This window comes from Ziziphus jujuba, chromosome 11, assembly GCF_031755915.1.
Source record: "Ziziphus jujuba cultivar Dongzao chromosome 11, ASM3175591v1".
Taxonomy (NCBI): Eukaryota; Viridiplantae; Streptophyta; class Magnoliopsida; order Rosales; family Rhamnaceae; genus Ziziphus; species Ziziphus jujuba.
Window position 1 is genome coordinate 20,281,722 of NC_083389.1, and position 25,509 is coordinate 20,307,230.

Genomic DNA, 25,509 nt, shown 5'->3' on the forward strand with positions numbered 1-25,509 from the left:
TTATGGCTAGGTGATAGATTTTCATCTCAAGAGTGGAAGGCACCCACCTTATTCATATGGATCATGAGAATCTTATCATGTCATGATTTCCTTGATTATGTCGTTAGGGACTTCAATTTCCTTGCCTTGTTCATCTTTCCATCTTTTCTCATTTCATCAGTGATGACAAACTTTCTTTTCTATGGAGTGGATGATGAGCTAGCAAGCTCTGTGGATGATGGGTAGGCATTGTGTTCTTTTGGTAGGACATAGACATAGGGTGTTTGTTGGGCTCCAACTAATAACTACTAGAGAATTTTCAGCTGTACACAAATTAATAATGACTGAAGGAGGTTCATAATTATTGATTTCACAAAGATGTTTCAACAAGGGCCTCATCATTTCTTTGTCCGACTGATTGTGTACAGTTACCCATTCATATGCCAAATTTTGAGTCCAATATTGTCTTGTTTATGGATGTTGGAAATGTGGTCAAGAGATAATGAAGGTGGTGACAACCTTCTCTCTTTATCCTAGAGTCATTGCCCATAAGCTGTGAGTGGAGATGACATGCTGGATTGTTTTTTTCCACTAGGGCAATTGTTCTAACTATTCTAGAAAAGTCTAGAGAAGTGAGTCTTCTTTCCTTGGATCACAGATATGTTGATGCATGAACAAAGGATTGAGCATGATAGCTATACTATGTGAGACAATACAGTACCATAAATACAAAAGATGGGTTTTTGGTAAGCCTACATGAGAGTAGCTGGTGAATGGTGTCAGGAATATAATGCTAAGGTCAAAAATTAAAAAGTTAATTTCAACTGTAATCCTTAAGGTTTGCCTTAATTCAAATTATTCCCCCAACTTTCAATATTTCAAATGCAATTCCTACTTTAAACATACGTTTATATGAGTATCCTACATAGCAGCTGCAATTACATTTATACTCCTTTAATTTAAATATTAATTTAACACAAAAATTTCACTTTTTTACTCTATTCAATATTTATCTTATATAAATAATTAAATAACTAAAGAAACAAATCAACAAAATTTAAATATTAAATAAGAATTTTATAAAATAAAATTAATAAAAGCAAAAAGATAAATAAACTAAATTTTATATAATATAATTTATAAATATGAATGAGATAAATCAATAAGAAAAACATAGATAAAATCAATGGTCATTTTTGTTTTTATCAATATCTATATATATGTATAAATATATAAACATATATAAGAAAATTTAGGAAAAAAATTGACAATAATATATATATATATACACACTATTTTGTAATTTTAATTGTTAGTTAGGGGAAAATGAGTGCAAAAGAAAGTAATTAAAAATCAAAATAAATATACATGTCCTCGATATACAATAAATAATAATAATAACACTAATACACATGCCCATCTCTCCCTTTCTCTTTCATTTATCTGAAAGAATTTTCTCCAAAATGTAAAAATAAAAAAAATGGTTAACATTCAATATTTCCAAATGTTAAAAGAGAATAAATCGTTAAAAAATATTTTAGAGTTCATAAATCCATGCATTTGAAAATAAAATAAAATATTCAATTTAATTACATATAAAAATAAAATAAACTAATATATATATATATAGGGTCAGGCTATGTTCAGGGCCGACCTGATGCTATTGTATCCGGTCAAAAAATGTGAAAAAATGTATGGCTGTTAGATGAAAACGGATGGTTCAGATTACGCCCTTCCTCTTCTTCTTCCAAAGCTCTCACGTGCCTTTCCTTCCTCTTCTTCCCTTAAGGTGTTTCGTTTTCCTTTCTGTCTCTTCAAAACACCGTCTGTTTACTATTTATTTTTCTGAAATGAAACCCACCATAGAAGAGGGGAAAAATTGGAAAGGTTCAATTGAAATTCAAGTGAAAAGGGCGGCTTGGGATTGTTGTTGTCCACTTTTGATGCGGACCTGGTAGTTGAGCATCAAATTGAGGTGGCAATGGACTCTATGCCAGGAATTATGGGTTTGAGGAAGCTCTGTTGGGTAGCATGAATTCATAAAGAGCATGACTTCATTGGGTTCCAGAAAGTTTAGGAATATTTTTAATTTTGAATTCTCAACTTTAAAGCTTCTAAGATTGTGCCTTGAAAGTGATTTCATAAAACAGAAAAAAAAAAAAAATTCTGGGTGTTTTATTTGATTTGATGATGTTGGTAATGCAAAGTAATTGTGGTTTGGTTGTTTTTTGTCTCTTCATCTCCTTATGTCCTGATAATTGGGTATTTAAGGATCTAACTTTTTAAAGTTTGCTCGCTGGTGCCTTCACCATTTTCATAATATGTAAATCTAAGACCATTTATAATTCTTTTTAAGTGGCAAAGAATGGCAGCGTCATCTAATTAAATTAAACACCTAGAATTGAGGAAACTATTTGAAACATACTAATAATTTTTGATAGTTTTCTACTGCAGAATTGAAAATATATGCTTAGGGTTAAAAACTTCTATTGGAAACTCATTTTGGAGAAGGTAAGATATGGAAAAGGAGCAAAGACCTGTTACGAGAAACAACTAACCTTTAGACTTTAATTTTTTTTTGCCCTCTTTGGTGGTGGGTTTTGTTTAAGAAATAGATACACTAGACAAAGGGTGTTTTGGACAGAGAAAAGAAAAACGAAACAACTTTGGACGTGGAAATTTGATACTCATGGCATTCAAAGAATGACAATGGTCAGTACTCCTGGAGTAGTAGAAATTTTTCTAGATGAAGGATTCAAAGATCTCTAGCAGAGGAGAAGAGGAAAGGTGGAAGGAGAGGACAGGAGAAAGGGAATGCACGTGAGAGAGCTTTGGAATGAGAAGAGGAAGGGTATAATCGGAACCATCTGTTTTCATCTAACAACCACATATTTTTTTCACATTTTTTGACCAAATACAGTAGCATCAGGTTGGTTCTGAACATAACCTGTATATAAATCAAGAAAAGAATTTCAGTTTACACTAGTTTTACTAAGCCGGCTTCACTGCATTATTGAACAAAAAACCAAAATTTTGGGTTCCTTGCATTATTTAGCATTCCAAATTACGTAGAAGCTCCATTTTTTTTTTCTTTTGTGAAAAATATAGAGGAGCTCTAAAGAAACAAACACATGTACAAAATCATTCCTTCACTTTCTCCCTCTCCATCCCAGTGTCCCTCCCAAATATCTATTCTTTGACAAAAAACTTTTTTTTCCCATTTTTTTCCTTTCGTTTTTGGAATTGACAAAAAAGTATTCTTGATTAAAAAAAAACAAAAAGAGTATCCGAAAATTCCAAAATCAAAAGATAAAAGTCCATTGCAGATATTCTTACAAATATTAAAATATAATTCGTTGCACTTTAAATCCTCTAATATCAAAAAATTGAATTATTAAATGGGAAAGTTTCATTTATCTATCCATAGTTTATTTATAACTTGAGATTTGAAAGATATTTATTCCTTAGGATATGAATAATTATCACCATACCTACTTAAAATAGTTTCTTTAATATTAAATTAACTTTTTTTTCTCTTTATAATAAGGGTAAATATCATTAACTTCCCCTAAAGTTTGCTGTAAATACATATAGATCCCGATAAAATCGTTTTTATGACTTGGCCCTTTGTTTCCTATCTACGTCGTTAGATCAAAGTAATGATCAAAGGGTACAATAGATATTTTGTTTTGAGTAATATCATTTATTTCTCTTAAGATTTGCTATAATACACAAACCCACGCAAAATTGTTTTTCGTCACTTACTTTCTAATAGAAATAAATTTGTTTGTTGCATAAATTTTAACCCATTCTTGAGCATTGTTAATTTCCACCCTCCAATGGAGAGAAAATTTTCTATAAATACTAGGAGCTTAAAATTGCTCCCTCCCATTATCAAAAGTGAGTAAAGACTCATTAAGTTTCTATCTTAAAAGAAATTATTATGTAAACATACTAGGAAATTTGTTCATTCATATTATTTCAATATTAACTTTTAAATCGATATCAAATTTATTTTAGTTATACGTTTTTATTAATTGGTTTAAATAAATGTTACAAGAGGTCAAATGATATTATTTGAAGTGAAGTGTTGATCATATACTTTTTAGCCTCTGTTTGGCAGAATATTTTTTTTGTCCATAAACTCTACTTAAAGGTCAAAAGCTCTTTTGTCAAAAAATAAAATTGTTTGGTAAAAATCAATAAGTATTTGTTGATCCAAAAATGAATTTTTTAAGTTGTTTTAGAGTAACCCAAATTTTGAACTTTTCTTAAAAAGCTCTATTTTCAGCTTATATGAGAAGCTTAATGGATCATTTAATAATATTTTTTATTCACAATTCTATCCTTACTATTTTTTTAAAATATCAAATTTATCCAAATTAAACCCTAAGTGAAAAATGATTTAGCTTTTTCTCTCTTTTAGATCATTTTTCATTTTCTTCCACAAAAGTTTCCTCATAACCACTTTTATAGAAAAGCTAAAGAATAATCAAAGAATATAGAGATACATTTTTTTTAAAAAACAATTTCTACAAATTAATTGATTTTGCTTTGTGTGAACTTTTGGTTCCCTTTGTGTTAACTTTTGTTTCCCCTTCTTCCATTGCATTAATCAACCTAAAAAAGGAAAATGGCAATTATTGAAACAGATTTGTTATTCTCTATTTTTGAAACATATTTCTATAAAAAAATTATTTTTTAAAACTGTTATTTACTTGAATATATACCAACATAGTTTCTTAATCTATTAGGGTTGAAGCCATAAAAATAGTAACAACTTGTATTGTGGCACATCACATTTTCTTTTTTTTTTTTTTTTTTTGGTAATACTGTGGATTATCACATCCCACCAAATATTGAATTATTAGATTTATTTGAGACTAGTTTTTCAAGGATCCTTCTTGTGAATACCTAGTTTGCAACGATAAAAGAACTAGACACATAATTATATGATGGATATCGGATAGGTCCGGTCTCTAAGGGCTTCACGTGGGACTAGAAAAGGATGCATTTTAGAGTAAATATAAAGTTGAGTAATTGAGTTTAGATTGATTTGGCACTTAGTTTGATTTGAAGTTAGTTTTTTACCTTCTCATAGTTTGCTAATAAATAAATTAGCTGTCTGGTGCATACATACAATGCTATTATTAATTTTCTATTGTCATGGTTTACACCATTCTTTTTAAATTTGTGTTTGTTTTTTTGACTGCTAAAGTTTAATTTATTTTAATTATTCAATTTAGTAGAAAATGTCAAATCCAACTCAACAAACTCAATGAGGTGGTAATGGGAAGAAAAAGACAAAAACAGATTGGAATGATTTTACTCTTGAGTCATTTATCAAAATTTGTGTGAATTAGACATTAGCTGGAAATTGACCAACAGGGCACTTTAATAAGGCTGGATGGAAAAATGTCATTAGCAAATTTGCTCAAGTAACTAGTAAGAATTATGATTACAAGCAATTAAAAAATAATTGGGATGCAATGAAAAAAGATTGGTAGCTTTGGAAAAATTTTAAAATCATGAATTTGATATAGGGTGGAATCCATTGAAACAAACAATTTCTGTTAGTGACCAATGGTGGGAGACAAAATTGAAGGTGATGTTTAACAGTTTATTGTTTAGTGTTTAAATATATTATAAGTTTAGATTTAATTTATATCATGACATGTATATGACTTAATATTATTGTAGGAAAATTCTGAAGCATCAACATTTCGAACCAAAGGTTGAAAATTTGTTGACCAGTGGGATATATTGTTTAAAGATGTTGCTGCTACAGGAGAGGGAGCTTGGGCACCTTCTTCAGGATATGTACCAAATGATGTTGGTGATGGATCATTTAGGGAAAGAGTAAATGATTTTGGTATATATGATGGTTTAGATATGAACTTTATTGATGATTTAAATTTTACTGAAGGAATTGAGGACATTGGTAAAGAATTTGACGTATCAAATTCTGTGCTTGGAGTTTCCACACAAGATAGGGGAAAGAAAAGGAAAGGAACAAAATAATGACACTAGAAGTAGAGCTGCAGCAAAATTATCAAAACGATTAGATGACATATGTATTGCACTTGAGAATAGAAATAAAGATGATCTTGGTTGTAATATTCTTTAAGTACTTAGCATGCTACATAATATACTAGGAATTGAGAGAGGAAGTGAACTTTTTATGGCTGCTACAAAACTATTTCTTAGGAAGGAGAATAGGCAAATGTTTGTTGCCCTTAATGATTTGGATCTTCAAATTGATTTATGTATTTTCTAAAAATTTATGTTATTTCCTTGATGTAATGTTTTTACTTTGGTTGCATATACATTTAATTATTCTGAATTTATATATTTAATTTTTATACTACAATCTTAAAATGTTTTAAGTTTATAAATTCTAAATGTTTATCTTACATGTTTTAGCATACTTGTTGATATAGATATGACATCTTCTAGTAATGATTCTAATAGTGATTCTGAATATCATGATGATGATAGTGAAGTTGAAGAAGAACTTTTGGATATGATAGTTGCAAGAGTAGTATTAACTATAGATCATTTTATTAAATATTATGTGAAAGAACCATGTAGGACATCTTTTTATACGGGATGGAAGTTTGTGATGGAAATATTAAATGATCATGAGGATAGGTGTCACTAACAATTTAGAATGGAAAAACATGTATTTATGAAATTGTGTAAATTGTTGAATCAATCTTATGGATTAAACAATGGAAAAAATATAAATTTAATAGAAACAATAGTTATCTTTTAAATAATTTTAGGCTATGGACTTGGTAATAGAATGGTTCAAAAGAGATTTTAACATTCAAGTGAAACTATATCTAGATTGTTTGAAGTTGTGCTAGATGTTATTTCACATATGGCAATTGATTTCTTAAAACCTAGTGCTCCGTAATTTAAAACAGTTCCCAAAAAAAAAAAAAATTAAGGATGACAAAAGATATTGGCCATATTTTAAGGATTGTATTAGAGCAATTGATAGGGCACATATACCAGTTGTGGTTCCTAAAGCAAATCAAATACCATATATTGGAAGGAAAGGCACTCCTACACAAAATGTGATGGCCGTGTGTAATTTTAACATATGCTTCACATTTGCACGGGCTAGATGGGATGGCACTGCTCATGATACATGTATTTTCTTAGAAGCTTTTCATAGAGAAACATTACATTTTCATCATCCACCAAGAGGTTTGTGATTAAAAAATTGTCATTTATATTATGATTTATATTTTCATATCTAATTTATTTATTTACTTTTATATTTTGAAAAAATTATTTAATTTGACTATTTTTCTTTAATGTAGGTAAATATTATTTAGTTGATGTTGGATATCCTTATATGAAGGGTTATTTAGGACCATATAAAGGTGAGTGATATCATCTTTCTAATTTTAGACGTGCTGGTCTTTCAAGGGGGACATAAAGAAGTATTTAATCATGCACATTCATAGTTAAGTTATACAATTGAAATAACTTTTTGTGTTTGGGAAAATAGATGGAAAATATTGCGTCAAATGCCAAGTTTTCCTTCTGAAAAGCAAGTAGAAATTGTGCTTGCTTTAATGGCTCTACATAACTTCATAAAGATTCATGCTACCATAGATAAAAAATTTAGCCTTTATGGTATTGATGGGAAGCTACTACCTACAGGAGAATAAATGAATGGAGATGAAGAAGTTGATGAAGCAAATAATTATAGTGTTTTATATGAACATGTGATGAATGATGAGTGTGATCGTATAGCAAATTTTCTATATATATAAATATATATATATATATACATACATATATATATATATGTATGTATATATATATATATATATATATTCATTATTTTAATAACTTAACGAATTTATGAAAGACTAATATGATACGCATCTGTTTTACTTCTGTTATTATGCTCTTTATATATAAAAGTGTCAAATATATATTATATGATGATGAGTTAAAATATATTTTCAAAACCATATAAATAACATCTAATCAACAAAATTTAAATAATACAAATCATAAACAACTCTTTTTACCAAATTAATTTTATTAATGTTAATTTTTATAGATGATACATTTTTCTAATATATATTGTTTACAAAATATATATATATATATATATATGCTATTATTATAATAAAAACTAATGTTGTAGAGTTTTAAGTCAAAAGCACTTTTAAGTTATGTTGCCAAATACCCAATTTAATATTTACAACACTTTTTTAATTGACAACCAAATAGTCAATATCTTCTAGAAAAAAAGCTCATTTTAAAAAAGATTTACTGACGAGAGCTTGACTGCAAAAGCTATATTCAAAACAACTTTGCCACATGAATGCTTAATTGTTGTTTTTGACTAGCAGAGATAGAAGATAAATGGGGTAATGAAAAACAATGTTGCTGAGGTTCATATATAACTATAATAAATTTAAAAGGAGGTCAATAATGTTTTGCTTTATAATAATGTATTTTAAAAAATATCATTTACCAAATATTACATTTATACAGTGATTAACAATATAAATAGAAAGACAAATAAATAATATTTTTAATATATATTGTTAAATAAGAAAAATGATTAAAATACGATTTTTATGTTTATTTTGACATTGAAGGGTCAACTAAAACTTTTCATAAATCAATTTACTCAAAAATCAACTCTAAAAGTGATAAATGATAATTATTTAAACCTTGGAGGTAATTGATAAATTTTTAAATCTTAGGAGCTAAAAGAATTTTCTTTTAGAGAGGTTCAAGAAACTTTTTCACTTAGGTATTATGAAAAAAATGTATAAAGTGTATATATAACTTTATATATATATGTGTGTATACATATATATAATTTGTATAAAATCATTGGTAATGTTGTTTAAAAAAAAAAAACACAGAAACAAAAATATGTAAAAATATTATTGAACATGTAAAGATATGTATTTTATTTTATATAAACAAAACAAGAAAAAAACATATACCAATAAGATAAAATTTAATAACCTGGTACATATTAAAAGAACTCTACAAAGAGGATTCGTGACCAACGTTCCACAACATCCTTAAGACAAATTTGCCCCACACATTGCAAGTGTTCCTACAACATTTGTCTCCCATGATACAATGAATCTATTAGAGTTATGAAATTATACACTTACAAAAACTCTCTCTTTTGAACTTGAAATCGTACATTTATTTTATCACACTAATGTCTAGGAATATTAGAGATATTTTGAGTATTTTCTTCTATTTTTTTTTTCTTAGTCTCAAACACAAAGGCAGATGGACACATATATATTCTCTAGATACAAGGGTTACAAATCTTTTTTTAAATAATAAAGAAGCAATCAAACTTAGCCTTTGAAAGTTATAAAAGTCGAATTAAAAACTAAACTGAAAATTCATTCAAAAAATTGTAACTCCAAAATCAAAGCCCATTTTAAAACTTTGGAAATTATAAATTCCAGCAATCCCTTACATGAATGAATTAACTAAAGTACATGATGCTCGACATTTGTGATAGAGTTCTATAGTTGGAGCTTGCTAGAGTAGGTAGATGTTACTCTTTGAACCTTTTCCTACTTTACTGACTAAATGGAAGATGCAATATCCTTGAACCATTCTATTATCTGTGCAAATGATGATATACCTCATATAGGAATCTTTCTTGGCACATTTTAATTCTCACTGTTACGTTCGTTTTGGTTATGAACATCTTTGTGGTTGTGCCCTATTTAATTCTCATTTGAAATGGCTCATTTTCTCTATAATATAGGTGATTTCTTATTAAAAAGTAACTCGCATTACATCGTTCGGTTTTCCTAATACATAAGAATCAATAAATGCATAACTTAACATTTCCCAATAGATATCAATGTTTCATCGTAGGAATGGACAAGACGTTGATCCTCCATAGTGATCCAAACTCATCTTCATAATTAGGTTGTCCCTTTGAACCCTTATCTTTAGATGTCCGATCAACTAGGCTAGGTTTCAATTGTATAGACATTTCTATTTTATGGGCTTTAGTTTTATTCCCCTTGATGACTTCTCAATTAGTTTTCTATTTAACCCTTTGATTAGCATATCTACATTGTTATCCTTTAATTTTACATAGTAAATATATATAACTCGAATTGAGATTAGTTGTCTAATGGTATTGTGTCTATGTCATATGTGTCTAGACTTAATTAACTATCAAAATAAATGCTTATTGCAGGCACAAGCTTTGGCCACTTTAGAATATGCTCTAAGAAATGACATAACCATTATGCCTTTTCACCATATTTATCCAAAATTATGAATTCAGATTCTAAAATGGATCTAGCTATAACTATTTATTTTTAGGACTTTCATGACAAGACACCTGCCAGTGTGAATATATATCCAGTTGTAGACTTTGGGTTTTTAGTATCAGATATCCAATTTGCATCAATGTATCATTTTAAAACAGTTGGCTATTTAATATAGTGCAACCTATAATCACAAATATAATGCAAGTATCTCAATGCTTTTATGATTAATTTCTTGTGATCATCATTAGGATTATACTCAGCTTACTAATTTTGTAGGCTATTTTTGGTCTTATACAATTTATTATGTACATCAAGCTTCTAATTACCTTAGAATACTCCACTTCAGATACACCCTCACCTTTATTTTTTGCCACCAGTGATTTACATCTAAAGGTGTTCTAGTCACACCAGAATCCTTTTCACTGAATTTCTAGAATATTTTGTCTATGTAATATGATTGACTAAAAACTAGTCCATCAAGGGTTCATAAGATTTTTCTAACCTTTAGCATCGCATCAGCAAATTCCATATTTTTCATGTTAAACCTCAAGCTCAACATAGTCTTGGTTGATTTCATCATCTTGTCATCATTACTAACATTGAGTATGTCATTAATGTATAGACATAAAATGGCTTGCCATTTTCTATTACACTAATTAATTTTAAACCAACATAGCACTATCAAACTTTTGATGCCATTATTTTAATGCTTGTTTTAGGCCATACATGAATTTTATTAATTGACAGACTTTCTTTTTTTGCTCTGGAACAGCAAAATCCTCAAGTTGCTACATGTAGATCTATTCATCTAAATCTCCATAAAGAAATGCAGTCTTTACATCCATTTGATGGATATTAAGAAATTGCAAAGAGGCAATTACAAGTACCAACCTTATTGAATTTATTCTCATCGTAGGAGAATATGTATCAAAGTAATTAAGACATCTCATTGCTTATAACCCTTAATTACAAGTCTATCTTTATACTTATCAATTGTTCCATCTACTTTAATTTTCCTTTTGAAAATCCATTTATATTCTAGTGGTTTACTACCTAAAGGAAAATCCACAAGTTTCCAAGTATGATTTTGCAAGATGGTATTAATTTTACTCTTAATGGCCTCTATCTACAAGGGACCTTCAAAAGAGTTCATAGCCTTTTTGAAGTTTTAAGATTCGCCTTCCAATAAATAGTTAGAAAATCTAGACCAAAAGATTTTTCTTGTCCTTATCCTTTTGCTGCTTCTAAGTTCATCCTTAACCTCTTGTTCTTGTTCTTGTTCTTCATTTGAATATCTTCACTCATAGTCTCATATGTTCATTTCAATGCACTTGGTCCCTTTTCAGACTTACATGGAAAAACATGTTCAAAGAATGACGCATTACCTGATTTCATTATCATATTTTGGTGTATATAAAGTATTTCAAACTTATACATAAGAAAAAGATGGGCACTACACTTTGCACATAGCCAATGAAAACGCAATCAATGATTTTCGAACCTATTTTCACCTTCTTTGATGTAGATATGGCCACTTTGTAAAACACTCCCATATTCATAGGCATTTATTTGATGGTTGTCTTCCTTTCCATAGCTCATATGGTGTCTTTTATTCTCTCTTATGGGGTACTTTATTTAAAAGGTAATTCGTCGATATAATGGCTTTCCCCACATGTTATGAGGTAATCCAGAACTTTTTAACATTGCCTTCATCCTTTCATTCAAGGTAAGATTTTTCCTTTCATCCAGACAATTTGATTATGGTGAATAAAGTGGCTTTACCTCATGTTTAATTCCATGTTCTGCATAGTATTCACCAATTGGTGTTACATACTCACCACCTCGATTACTCCAAATTGACTTAATCTTTTTGTTGAGTTGATTCTCAAATTCAATTTTATATAGAATAAATTTCTCTATAATTTCATCCTTACTCTTTAGCAAATACATATGGCAGTATTTTGTGTTATCGTTGACAAAAGTAATAAAATATGTATCGTCACCCCTCGTTGGTGCAAACTTTAAATCACATATATCATTACGAATTAAATCTAAAGGTTCAATATTCCTTTAAGTAATTTGGAATAGGAGTATCAGATAAAAAAACATTGTACGTTTATTTTTATAAAGCCAGCGGAGAGGCTTACCTGCTTCCTACATTAAAAGATAAGTCTTTTACTTTTTAAAAAAAACATACTAACAAAATATGATAATCTCATCATTTGAGCCTTAACATAAGTCCCAGACTTATGTCTAGAATTAATTTAGAATGTGAGAATATGATTCAAATTAATTAATCTCCTTAGAGAATCATAAAAGAAGAAGACTCAAGTAAATAAATGGAAGAAAAATTTGCTTTATTCATAACTTTAGGCTTTGCAGTCAGAACAATTAACTTAAATAATTCATTGGACACATATCCTTGTTCCACAAACATTTTTGACTTAGACAACACAACTTTGACACACCATGTGCAATCCATGTTTATTCAACAATGAACTAGATATAAGGTTCTTGCAGATCTCCGATACACATAAAAATTGTTCAAAATCAAGGTCTTCCTAGAGATTATCTTGAGGATTACGTTTTCTTGAGATTAATAAGTAATTTATTCATTGATATTTAATTTTAGCTTTCTTTTTTTGATTTATTATATCCTTTCCTTTCCTTCTTTTAGCCATACTTATTAGCCTTAACAATAGAAGCCATAAAGTCCTAATGATTCAAGATAGTGCATTAGCCTACATTAGTGGAGAGTGATAATTAAATCAAGCGTATGGTAGTTTATATTTTATTATTGCTCTCTAATTCTTGTAGATTTATTCAAATGAATGATATTGAGTGTATAAATTGATTTTCGCATGCAAACAATCGAAGTATCATATATATTGGATGAAAAATAAGGTACTGGGTTATATAATTATTTTGAAACCATTTGAGAATTGATATGTTATGCAATCGTTGAGACACCCCATTAAAATATCTTATGTTCTTTAAAAAAAATTAATTTCTTATTCTTCATTCTTTGCTAAGGACTAGCAAATCTTAAATTTGAAGGTACTTGTTAGGTCTAAAATATTGATGACTTTATGTCATAAAGCTGAGTATTTGTTAGTTTGTGTTAATTTGTTATGGAAAAATACTTAATTATATATTTTTTTAAATCAAGGTGAAGGGGGAAGAATTTTAAGAAAACAATCATAAAATGATTCATTGGATCGAATTATGGTGGAAACCAAGATTTGAGCTCAAACGGACCAACCATTGAGAAAATTATTAAAGATTCCAAAAAAGATTCCTTGACGATTCCATAAAAATTCCATTGGGAATCTCATAGTTGAGGTGATATGACAGTTTCAAACATCACATTATGTTGGATTCCGAGATGCAAGAAAAAAATATATAGTCGTTTGCAGTTTGGAATTTATAAAAGGAAAATTCTAATTAAATCTACATCATTGATCAAGAGAGGAAATCGAGGCAATCCGAAGGCCAACATTACATGTGATTATAATTGGTTAATTTATTATTAATGAGGTACATGGTATGTCACATGCTTCATTACGGGTATATTACACTAGTTAACATTTATTCTAAAAGGAATTAAAAAGGAAAGTTGTTGGGTGCAAATAATATCAAGAAAATTTCATTTTACATATGAAATTCGTCCAACTTTTTTGATGGTCTAAAAAAGGTATTTTGCAAGAGTCCTATATTAAAAATAGAGAGAAAAAAAGATTTTCAAGGTCCTCTATATATATAGGCCCACCTCATTGAAGGAAGACATATAAGTTTAGAGAGTTATTTAGGAGCTTTTAGGAGATGTGAATAGAAACAGACTAAATATTGGGAGTTTTTTAAGTTTCTTAAAGATTTTAAATTTTTAGAGTTTTAAAATGTTGGGAGATCAATTGGATAGCTTGGAGAAGACATAGATGTAGGTTTGCTTGGAGAGCTTTTAGAGTATTTCTTCACTTGTATTTATTCTTTCCTCTTATCTTTTTAATAGTGATCCTTGTTTCTTTTAATAATTATGGATATTGAATCTATTTTTGTCATGAATTAATTTTTATAGCTAGAGCTATGACGTAGCTTTAACTATAAACGTTTAATTATTTTGATGCCTTCATAGGCCGGAAAAAATGAATTATTTTAATAATATTTGAGCTTGAAAAAAGAATAATATTATGGAACTACAATGATTTACATGAATGCATAATTGATTGAAAAATAATTATGCCTCATGCCATATTTTTCGTTTAATCCATGCTTAATGAATTTGTATGATTTAATTTATAGGTCAGAAGGAATAAATCAGGTTATGTGATCATTATCAATGTGAGTGGAAACTACTTGCTTTAGTTTAATTAATTTTCAATTGTCATCTTAATTGCTAGTTTAAATATTACCAAAACTTAATTATCTTTAGTCCTTAGCGATTAATTCCTTAAAGGCATGTTTAGTAGGCTGTATTAGGATGTATTGGGATATAATATATTATATAATACAGTGTTTGGTGACAGAGACACGTGAAGGGTATTGTATTATGTAATACCCTTCTGGGTTTTTCCCTTATATAACTTAATACAAAGCTTTTTCCTTGTATTATCTAATACAACGCTCAAAACGATATATCTACACCGCTTCTCCTCCTCCATTGTTCTCTGCCTTTGGTAAGTCTTCTCCATTCTTTTTTCTCTCTTCAATCAATCTGTTCTTTTTTTTTTCCTTGTATTATTTTGCTTTCTCACATTTTATCTATCTTCCGTGCTTTTTTCTTTTTCCTTTCATAGCCTACAGCTTTTTCTCCATCTACGCCGCTTCTCCCTCTGGTAAGTCTTCTCCATTTTTTTTCCTTTCAATCAATCTGTATTTTTGGATTCTTTTTTTTTCTCCTTGTATTAATTTTTTTTTTCTCAAATCTCATCTATATGCAATCTCTCCTCACCAATTTCAGCCAAAATTTTTTTTTCTATCTTCAAAAAACATGACACAGCTTTTTCTCCATCTACGCTTCTTCTCCCTCTCTATCTCTGGTAAGTCTTCTCCATTTTTTTTCCTTCACTCAATCTGTATTTTTGGATTCTTTTTTTTTTCCTTGTATTAATTTTTTTTCTCAAATCTCATCTATATTTGAATTTCTCTTCACCAATTTCACCCCATTTTTTTTCTATCTTCAAAAGACGTTTTTGAATTTTTTTTTCTCACTCTAATCTTAAATTTTTTCCTTCTTTTGATTTGTAGCAAGACTATTCGTGATCTATCTCACGTCGATTGCAAGTAAGTCTTCTCATTTTCTTCCTTTCTTCATGGGCAGCTGCTGATCATATGTGTTTCTTTTCCTTTTGCCGACTGGGTTGGTTGCAACCACGGTGTTTTTTTTCTTTTTTTCCCTTACATAACCGTAAAAGAAAATTAAAGCATTGCTTTTATTATTGTTTCAATTGTATTTTATTATTTCTTATTGTCTTTTGTATCTATTGGGAAGAAGAAAAGCATTTAATGTGAGTGATAGCAATTGTTTAATACTACATGCAAGTTGTTTGATAAATTGTCTATGACAATTCCTTACTTTGCCAAGTTCTACCGTGTGTGAGAGTGGCTTGTTTACTTGGCTTTATGCCGTGTGTGCTTGTGTGTGTGTGTGTGTGTGTGAGAGAGAGAGAGAGAGAGAGAGAGAGAGAGAGAGAGAGAGAGAGAGAAGACTTGCGATTGCAAAGCATTATGACCCGTGTGTGTGTGTGAGAGAGAGAAGACTTGCAATTGCAAAGCATTATGACCCACTCACTTTAATTCTCATGTGAGCTGGTCATTTCGTTCCTTTTAACTGTTTGACACTTGTTTTTTCTTTTTTCTTTTTTCTTAATGGAGACCAATTGCTTCTTCTATCAGTGTTTGAAATTTAATGGAATGTAAGAAAAATATAATTCCATAATACTTAAGGAAAAAGAATGTTATTAACATATTTTTTTTCTTATCTCTTCTCTTCTCTATTTTTAAACTAACTATTTCACTTACATCTTCTATCCTTCTTTTCAAATGAATGAAATTATCAGAAAATTGAAAAAAAAAAAGAAAAAGAAAAACACAATAATCAATGAATTATGCCTTCTGCCATATATGTGTGTGTGAGAGAGAGAGAGAGAGAGAGAGACAGAGGGTGAATGGTGCCATGTGAGGGAGAGTGAATGGGTGTGCTTTTGGCCAAACAGAAAGTGGAGAGTAAATAGGTGCCTTGGGCCAAAAAGGAGTATGAATTAGGCCAAAGGGAGAGTGAATGGGTGCTTTGGGCCAAAGAGAAAGTGGAGAACGAATGGGTGCCTTGGGCCAAAAGGAGTGTGAATTGGGTCAAAGGGAGAGTGAAAGGGTGCTTTGGGCCAATGAGAAAGTGATTTATGTGATGTGTGTGATTTATGATTTAGTTTATATATAATTTACTTTAATTTTGCTCTTTAGTTTAGAAAATATAAATAATATTGATTTATTTATGATTTACTTTAGCTTTGACCTTTAATTTAGAATAAATAAATAATATTAATTTACTTTTATTTTTCTTATGGATAGATATGGATCAAAAAAAAGTATTTGGGTTTCTTATCATAAGAGTGTGGCATTTACACATGATGGGTTTAATGTTAATGATGATGTTGTGGATACTAAAGAGAAGACAAACGCATTATAACAATCATATGCTTAGAGACCAAAGTTTTGTTAGGCATGAGACAAGATTGAATTATTTAGATACTATAATAGGCAATAGTGATTTGGAATGTGTAAATGAACTCCGAGTGGATAGAAGAACTTTTGGAATATTATGTGAGCTACTTTGTAGTGATGGAAGGATAAAAAAAGATGGTATAGTATCCTTAGAGGAGTAAGTGTGTATGTTTTTACATATACTTGCTCACCATGTGAAAAATCGTACAGTTAGCAATAGATTTAAGAGATTGGGAGAAACAATTAGTAGGTATTTCAAATCTATATTACATGGTGTCTTACGGCTGCAAAGTAAATTATTTCATGTTCTAGAATCAGTTCCTGAAAATTATACCAATGATTGATGGAGATGGTTTAAGGTAAGCAAATAAAAGTGTAGAAAATTTTTAACATATTTGCACTATATTATTTTATATTAATTATTTATATTTTCCATAGAATTGTTTGGGCGCATTGGATGAAACTTATATTAAGGTTCGTGTGTCTAAACATGATAAACCAAGTTTTCGAACCAGAAAAGGAGAAATTGCACCAATGTTCTAGGGGTTTGTTCACGTGACATGAAGTTTATATTTGTTTTACCAGGTTGGGAAGGTTCTACTTCTGATTCTAGAGTACTTCGGGATGCAGTAACTAGGCCGAATGGGTTAAGAGTCCCCACATGTATATAAAGATTTATGTAATTTAAGTGATTGAGTAATAAAATAAAAAAACGCATGTAGAAACTAATGCATTTCTTCATAATATAGGAAACTATTACCTTGTTGATGGTGGGTACACAAATGGGGAGGGATTTCTTGTACTTTATAGAGGAACTCAATATCATTTATCGGAATGGAAAGAGGGTGGTTAGCCTCTTAATCCTATGGAGTACTTTAATATGAAACATGCTTTAACAAGGAATGTTATAGAAAGATGTTTTGGATTGCTTAAGATGCGATGGGGCATTTTAAGGAGTCTAATGTTTTACCTTATCAAAACTTAATGCCGAATAATTACTGATGTTACTTGTTACATAACCTTATTAGAGGTGAAATGTTTACCAATCCAATGAAAGTGAAGCAAATATGAATGGTAGAAATTTGGAAAATGAAGAAAGTGAAGGATTAGGTACAATTAGTACAATTGAATCTTCAAATGAATGGTCAACTTGGAGGGACAACTTATCAAGTCAAATGTATGAAAAGTGGAGAGGGAATAGGCAACATTAACTTGTATTTCTCAATGTTTGACATGTAGTAATGGAAAGATTGTTTGATATTTTAACATTATGTATATTTTTACTATTCTTGTATATTAGTCAAATTGATGTTTGTACTTGTTTATTTGCTTATCTATGATTTGTTGTAAATGTGATGGAAATTATTAATATGCATATATATATATATATATATGAATGATGGGACAAAGTAGTCAATCAAAATCAAGATGGTCATGGAGTAGGATTGAAGAAGATGCTTTATTATCTATACTTGAAGATGTAGCAGCATCTGAATTTCGATGTGACAATGGATCTTTCAAACCTGGATCAATGACTTGTGTTGAGAAGGCTTTGAAAGCACAATTTCCTGGTTCAGGGATAAAAGCTAATCATTATATAGATTCAAGATTGACACATTGGAAGAAACAATATGGAATTATTTTTGACATGCTTAATTCAAGTGGGTTTGCATGGAATGATGTGCTCAAAAGCGTTGAGGTGGATAGCAATGATGAGTGGGATAATTCTGTTTAGGTTTAACTTAAAGCTATAGAAAAATTTATTTGATATAATATTTATAGTATAACAATATAATTAATTTTAGTTTTTTGTGTTGTAGCATAATAAGAATGTTGAAGGATGGATAGGAAAATAATTTCTTATATTTGATAGATTGGTCAATGTCTTTGGAAAATATAGAACAACTGGAAAGGCAACTGAAACTCCCATTGATATAGTTGATGAGGTTAATAGAGAAAATGATAACATAAATGTTGTTGATATGGAAGAAAGCTCTCCAACTTCTATGCAAAATAACTCAACTGCTACTTCAACCCATAAAACAAAAAAGAGAGAGCAAGTTCCAGCAATACAGAGGACGTTCCATTGACTTCATTTCAGCAAATGTTTGACAAATCTATTGATCAATTGAAGGTGATAGCAGATACCCTCGTGAAAGGTCATGAAGATAGATATGATATTTCTAATGAATTAAAAGATGTGGGACTATCTATTGAGGATCAATTAGATGTATTTGGTATCATAGTACGGAAACCTCATTATCTTACTATGTTTAGGTCCACTCATGGTCCCATTACGGAGATGTTTGTGAGGAGGTTACTTAGCCAATTAAGAAGAGATTCATCAAGCTTGGATGACTAACTTTATTGTATTACTTTATGGTTACATTCTATGAACTTTATTTAGCTACAATTTAGATTGTGTGAACCTTATTTGTTAGAGTGTTTTGTGTTTAGTTTGGACTATGTTAACTTTTATTTGATTTTATGTGGTTTGGCGTTATGATTGAATGAGATATGTTTGAAAATTTATGTAGACTATTATTATGTTGTGTTATTATAATTATAGATACATATATATATTAAATTGATTTATATGATAACATACAATTTTTTTTTCTATATTTATAGATTGTATATGGCCCATGCAACAGTTTATGTTGTTTTTAAAGGTCGAAAGACAGAAATTTATCATTCATGACCTGAATGTCAAAAACAAGTTAATGGATTCAAAGGAAACTTATATAAATCATATTCTTCATTTCAAGCAGCTCAGGAAGAGTATATATTATATCTTCAACATCAAAGAGAGGCTCTTTCAAATATATGCATAAATGAGAATGATCAATCTCATCCAATTTATGAAAATAATTACAGTGGATGGAAAATCTTTCTTATTGGATGCATTGTAGGAGCAATAGTTATGAACATAGTTACAAAAATATTTAACTAATTATATGTTGTTTGATATGTAATATATATTGGAGATATTAATTATTATATATGAGGAAAGACTTTTGTTTTTGTTTAATTGCTAATTTAGTAATTTTTATGTTTTTTTAAAAGTAATATTTTATTTTTTCAAAAATGAAAATAATATGGAAAGAGGAATATAAGATATTTTTGTAATGTATTTTTTTAAATAGCAATAATTTATAAAGTAAAAAATAATAAAAAATAATACAAGACAATACACTGTTGTACCAAACACTATATTATTTTATACAATCTAGCACCAAACATAGCATATATATAATATAATACATTTTAGTACAATCCAATACAATACAATTCATATAAATACAATCCAATATAATCTAATACTGAGTACAAACGTGCCCTAAGTACGATAACCCTATTTTTCCATTTTTATTACTTAAAAATAATTTGTGCACATATGAGTTGATTTTACATATCATCCATTTATTATTTGATCGTCATTAGCCAAGAACCTTGCAAGGTTCAAGGTGGTCAAGTAGAACATCATCTTCTATTGCTAACTTTTGAAATTCAATCCATTGAATTTCTTCGGTTTCTTTTGATGGTTCACAGGAATCGTCACAACAAACTAGGCATTATGCCACAGTTTTAGGAGTTGGTACTTGCCCTAGGGACAATTGTTGTCTCTTTAGAAGTAGCATTTGCATTAATTGTCATTATTTTTTCATGTTGAATCATCATGCTAACGTCAACATGCTAATGTCAACAATTAGCATTCTTGCATCAGCTGACTTAGGCCCAAAAAGCTAAGGCCCAATGCTAGGAGCCTAGTTGCCGAGCTAGCAACTTTCCCGCATCTCTTTCTTTAGCCTAGCTCAGTTAAGCCTAGACCCAGACCCAGGCCTAACCCTCACAACCCCGCCCAATTCTTGCCATTTTCAACCTCTAACTAGCTCATGGGTTGACCTGGTTTCTTAGTTGGTAGGTTGCAAACCCAGTTGAAAAACAACCTTTTCTCACTATTCCAACCATTGTTTTCATACCGACAAGTCCCTTTTTCTTTGTTTTGACATGGAAAATCTAAATTTGTGGTCAATTTGGTTAAAACATGCCTTTAAAATATATTTACCAAGTTTTATGAAACTTTGTTCCAAAAAAAAGGGGCAAATTTTAGGCCAAATTCAACTCCAAAATTAATTCTATTCTTTTAAGATAAATGACATACAAATATACCTAGGTTTTAACTTTTTGGAAGGAATTTTTTCTTTTCAAAAATTGATGTATGAAGTCTGGGTTTATTAGTGTGACACCAATTGAGAAATTGAACTAATAATCAGGTAAAATATTATACAAGACAAAAGGTAAACAAATCAACCTACAACAAAAACTAGTATAAAAAGTATAACATATAAAAAAGAAAAATACATATGATTTAAAACATAATAAATTGACATGGCAACGGATAAAATAAATATCTATATGCATAAATGAAGCTAATGAACAGAAAGTTAAAAAATTCTAGTAAAGTATATCGGTCAGAAATTAAATCACTAGGCCCGAACATAAAAAAATAAAGGTGCTAAATAAAAAATGATAAAATAAAATTATCACAAAAAGCATATCAACAGCTAAAACCTCGAATAAAAACTTTGAAAAAATTACAACAAATTTTCTTCTAATAAATAAAATGGTATAAAAATATTTTTATCTATTCAACCTTCATGTAGGAATGATTATTTTATCTTAAGAATGTTAAAAAAATTAAAATTAAAGTGCAGAAAAATAATATTGAACAGATAAAGATACTTATTTTATTTCATAAAAGTCGAACGAGATAAAAAAAATGTATCAATAAGATTACAAATAAGATTACAAATACATATTGTAGGAACCTGGTATATGCAAGAAGAAATTCATAGAGATTGATTTGAAGCTTGTGTTCCATAGCATCCTTAAGACAAATTCACCTTACACGGTGCAAGTGTTTTTACAGCATTTGTCTTCAAGGATATAACGAATTTACAAGAATTATGAAATTGTGCACCTTCAGAAACTTTTACTTTCGAATTTGAAATTGTATATTTACTCTATCACACTAATGGCTAGGAATACTAGGGATATCTTGAGTATTTTTTGTTTTCTTGGTCTCAAATAGAAGGCAAATGGACATATATATAGGATCTAGATACAAGGGGTTACAAAAGCCTTTTTTCCTAAAACAAGCTATAAAACCTAACCTTTAAAACTTATAACAGCCAAAATAAAAACCAAAACTAACAATTCATTCAAAAAATTCTAACACCAAAGTTAAAGCCCATTTTAAAACTTTGGAAGTAAAAAAATTCCAACAAATGTATAAAGAAATTGTTTATAGTTTTTTTTTTTTTTCTTTTGGGGGAACTGTGGAAAAATAACTTATCAATTAACAAAGATGGGGCAATAGGTGGAATAGGATAATCAATAATAAACTAATAAGATAAAAAAACTAATAGTACTACACTAATACAAGTAAAAGCTAGTAGGCTAACATGGAATAGCACAATCAATAGTATTACACTATAATCTTGATTAAATATTGTTTTTAGGTTGGTCCCAACTTGAGGCCAACATACTAAATTAATAAATGGATAAACTTATAAGATACTATACATTATAGAAAAATGTGTATAGCGTGAGACCCGCCATCCTTGTAGGTTGTAAAACAAAAATCATTAAATTTATTTAATATTAATTACTAAATTAGGATTTTTGTGTATGATTGTGTGAAAAGACTAGTTCGTCCTTATCTATTTGACACATAGTAAAGGTATGATGGTCTTTTTATTTTTTATTTGATTATTTATAAAATATTTTTGTGATTATAGAAATTAGATTTATTGAGGTGCAAAGGAGCGCTAAGTGGCTAACTATAATAGATAGATTAATAACTTGACTGCTAAGTAAGCATTAAGAGTAGTGCAAGATTAAGCCTTGCAGATTGGTCAACTTTATGATTTTCTCTAGAAGGCTACAAGAGGAACTAAGAACCCATAAGTTATGAATGAAAAGCTTGGAAATAAGCTTTTCAAAGAATTTAACAGATCAATTTTTTAAGTTTTCTAGAGAAAATTATGAAGGTTTTAGTGAGTGCATGTTTAAGCTAACGAATATACCTGATTTGATGGATTTAGAGGTGGTTTTGGTTTTGAAGGATCCATGGGTATGTGGGTATTAGGGTGGATGAATTTTGAATGGAAAAGGATTTTTGTTTTCAGCTTTTATTTAATTAGTTAGGATAAGATTATATAGAGGGGGATATCAATTATTTTCTTTTAATTATCTTTTCCTAACATTAATTGATTTAGCTTTCTAGAAATCGCAAGGAGTATTTAAGGTTTATGATAGTATCATTTCTTATTATCAAAGTACAACCTAAAAGGGAATAAAGAGAGACTTCATAGAAGAGAAAACAAAGAAATAACGATAGCTTCTCGAGGGCTTCTAAGTGAAGGTTAGAAAAGCTTGAAGGCTTTTGAAAGACCAAGGTAAAATCTTCTCTTAGCTTGGTTCTAGATATTTTAATCTAGTATAGAAATAAAGTTTTTCTTTTTTTTTTTTTTTAGGTTTCTATTATTTGTTTCTTTTAGTTGTAAATCAAGACTTGGAAGGGATTTTTTTATTTATGGGCAAAATTAAGGTAGCTTTCTTTTCTATGCAGAACATTAAAATATGTTGTTATGTTTGTGACCTTGTTTGTCATGTATCGATTAGAATTATTATATGGTTAATATGTGTACTTATGTCGAGTTATGGTTCATATGAACTTATAAATTGATAAATGATGATCTCTATATGCTATTTATAAAGTTTTTCTTGGTTAGATTCAAAGTTTAAGTATAAAAACAGTTTTTTGTCTCACCCGAATAAAACACATTACAAACCCTATTTCAACCTTAATGGAAATGTTTTCTCAAAATGGGATTTATCCTAGAAATTAGACTCATTAATGAACTTTTGAACATTGTCCAAGTTGAATCACTTGAAACAATATTTCTATAATTAGTTATGAATTTTCTAAAATGATATTTCTAAGCTATTAGCAAATCTATACCAAATATGTAAACTTGGGTTTTGATTTAGTTAACACGCTGTTTGACCTCTTGGTAAATTATTTTTCAAAAATAGACTTCAAAATCTTTCTTTTGAGCGAGGTATCACTGAATTTGGATTTTACAGAATTACATATGATTTTTGGAACTTAAGTGACTTTCTAAAAAATTGGAAAAAACACTAAACTTGAATAACTGATGTTGAATTATCTCTTTGATATGCATATATATTCAGTTTTGATCTGAAATTTTAAGCATAATCTAGACATTCTGAGGAAAATTTAAAAATTGATTTCATATCTTTTGGACTTATACTCAATTTTTGATAAATTTTACAATCTAGGTAAATCTGCTAAAATTTATAATAGGGTTAGAACCAATTTTGTTTATTATTTTTATTGGGTCAATTAAACACCTAAATTCTTCAAATTTTGTATGTTAGTTCTCCATAACTCTATTAGTTTGTGGTAAATTATTAGGTCTGGGTCATGTATATTAAGAGAGTAATTGATGTTTAATTGCCACATGTTCGATGTAGAAACATCTTTCCCATATTTTATTTTGAGCTTTTAAAATATAATTAAGTATGTTTTTGTGCTAATATAGGTCTAAATATTTTTGTAGAGAACCTCAACTACATTTACTTTAATTTTATTAAGTTCCATTCAACACTGTTAAGTTTTACCTAATTATTCTCTTTATAACCGTTGTTTATGAAATTTATGTGAATAAAAGTGAACTATGTTATTAAAATTGAATTGAGCACAAGATACGAAGTTTTGATATTGTGTCTCAGTTGTTCATGGATGACCATGGTGCTCTACACCTAAATATATAATTCATGCGCACTGAAAATCCAACTTTACGTTTGATATGCTTTTTACGTTAATATATCCTATTAAGTATTATTGATATAATTTTTTTCTCGGATGAGATATATATGTTAAGCTATGTGGATATTATCTATATTGTCATGTTTCAAACATAAGGTACTTTTTTTTTTTTTGTAAATCAATATGGAAGCCAACTATTAAGTACGTTAATGATTTATGGATTATAAGATATGGATTATGACGTATGTATAAGTGTGGATTATGAATTTGAGTTTTTGCTATTCTTCATAGCTTAGAAAATTATGAAGTTTACTTGTAAACTCACCCTTTATATGTTATCTTTTAGTGATAACAATCAGTAAGCTTTATTGGTTCGTTTAATGGATTGTCTGAGTATGTCCAAAACACTTAAGAACTTCTAGATGATAAATTTTTTGTTAGAAAATAAGTTGCTTAAGGATGAACTCCTATTAGTTTGTTTAGGTTTTTAAATAGATTTACTATTTTGTAGGTAATGTTTTAAATTTGTTTAAGTTATTTTTTGGAATTTACTTAAGGTATATTTTTGAATATTGATTTCTATATTTTTGAATATTGATTTTTATTCAAGCTTAGGGTTTTTGAATAGGATTTATTTATTTTTAATGA

At 29.1% G+C, this 25,509-nt stretch overlaps 1 long non-coding RNA gene across 1 annotated transcript; it reads left to right on the forward strand.

The window, feature by feature from the left end:
* Positions 1-14,884: 14,884 nt before the first annotated feature.
* Positions 14,885-15,814, forward strand: LOC132799997 (uncharacterized). The gene is made up of 4 exons (XR_009634940.1): positions 14,885-14,956; positions 15,077-15,115; positions 15,280-15,319; positions 15,528-15,814. It is a non-coding gene; the product is annotated as an uncharacterized LOC132799997 (long non-coding RNA).
* Positions 15,815-25,509: the final 9,695 nt, after the last annotated feature.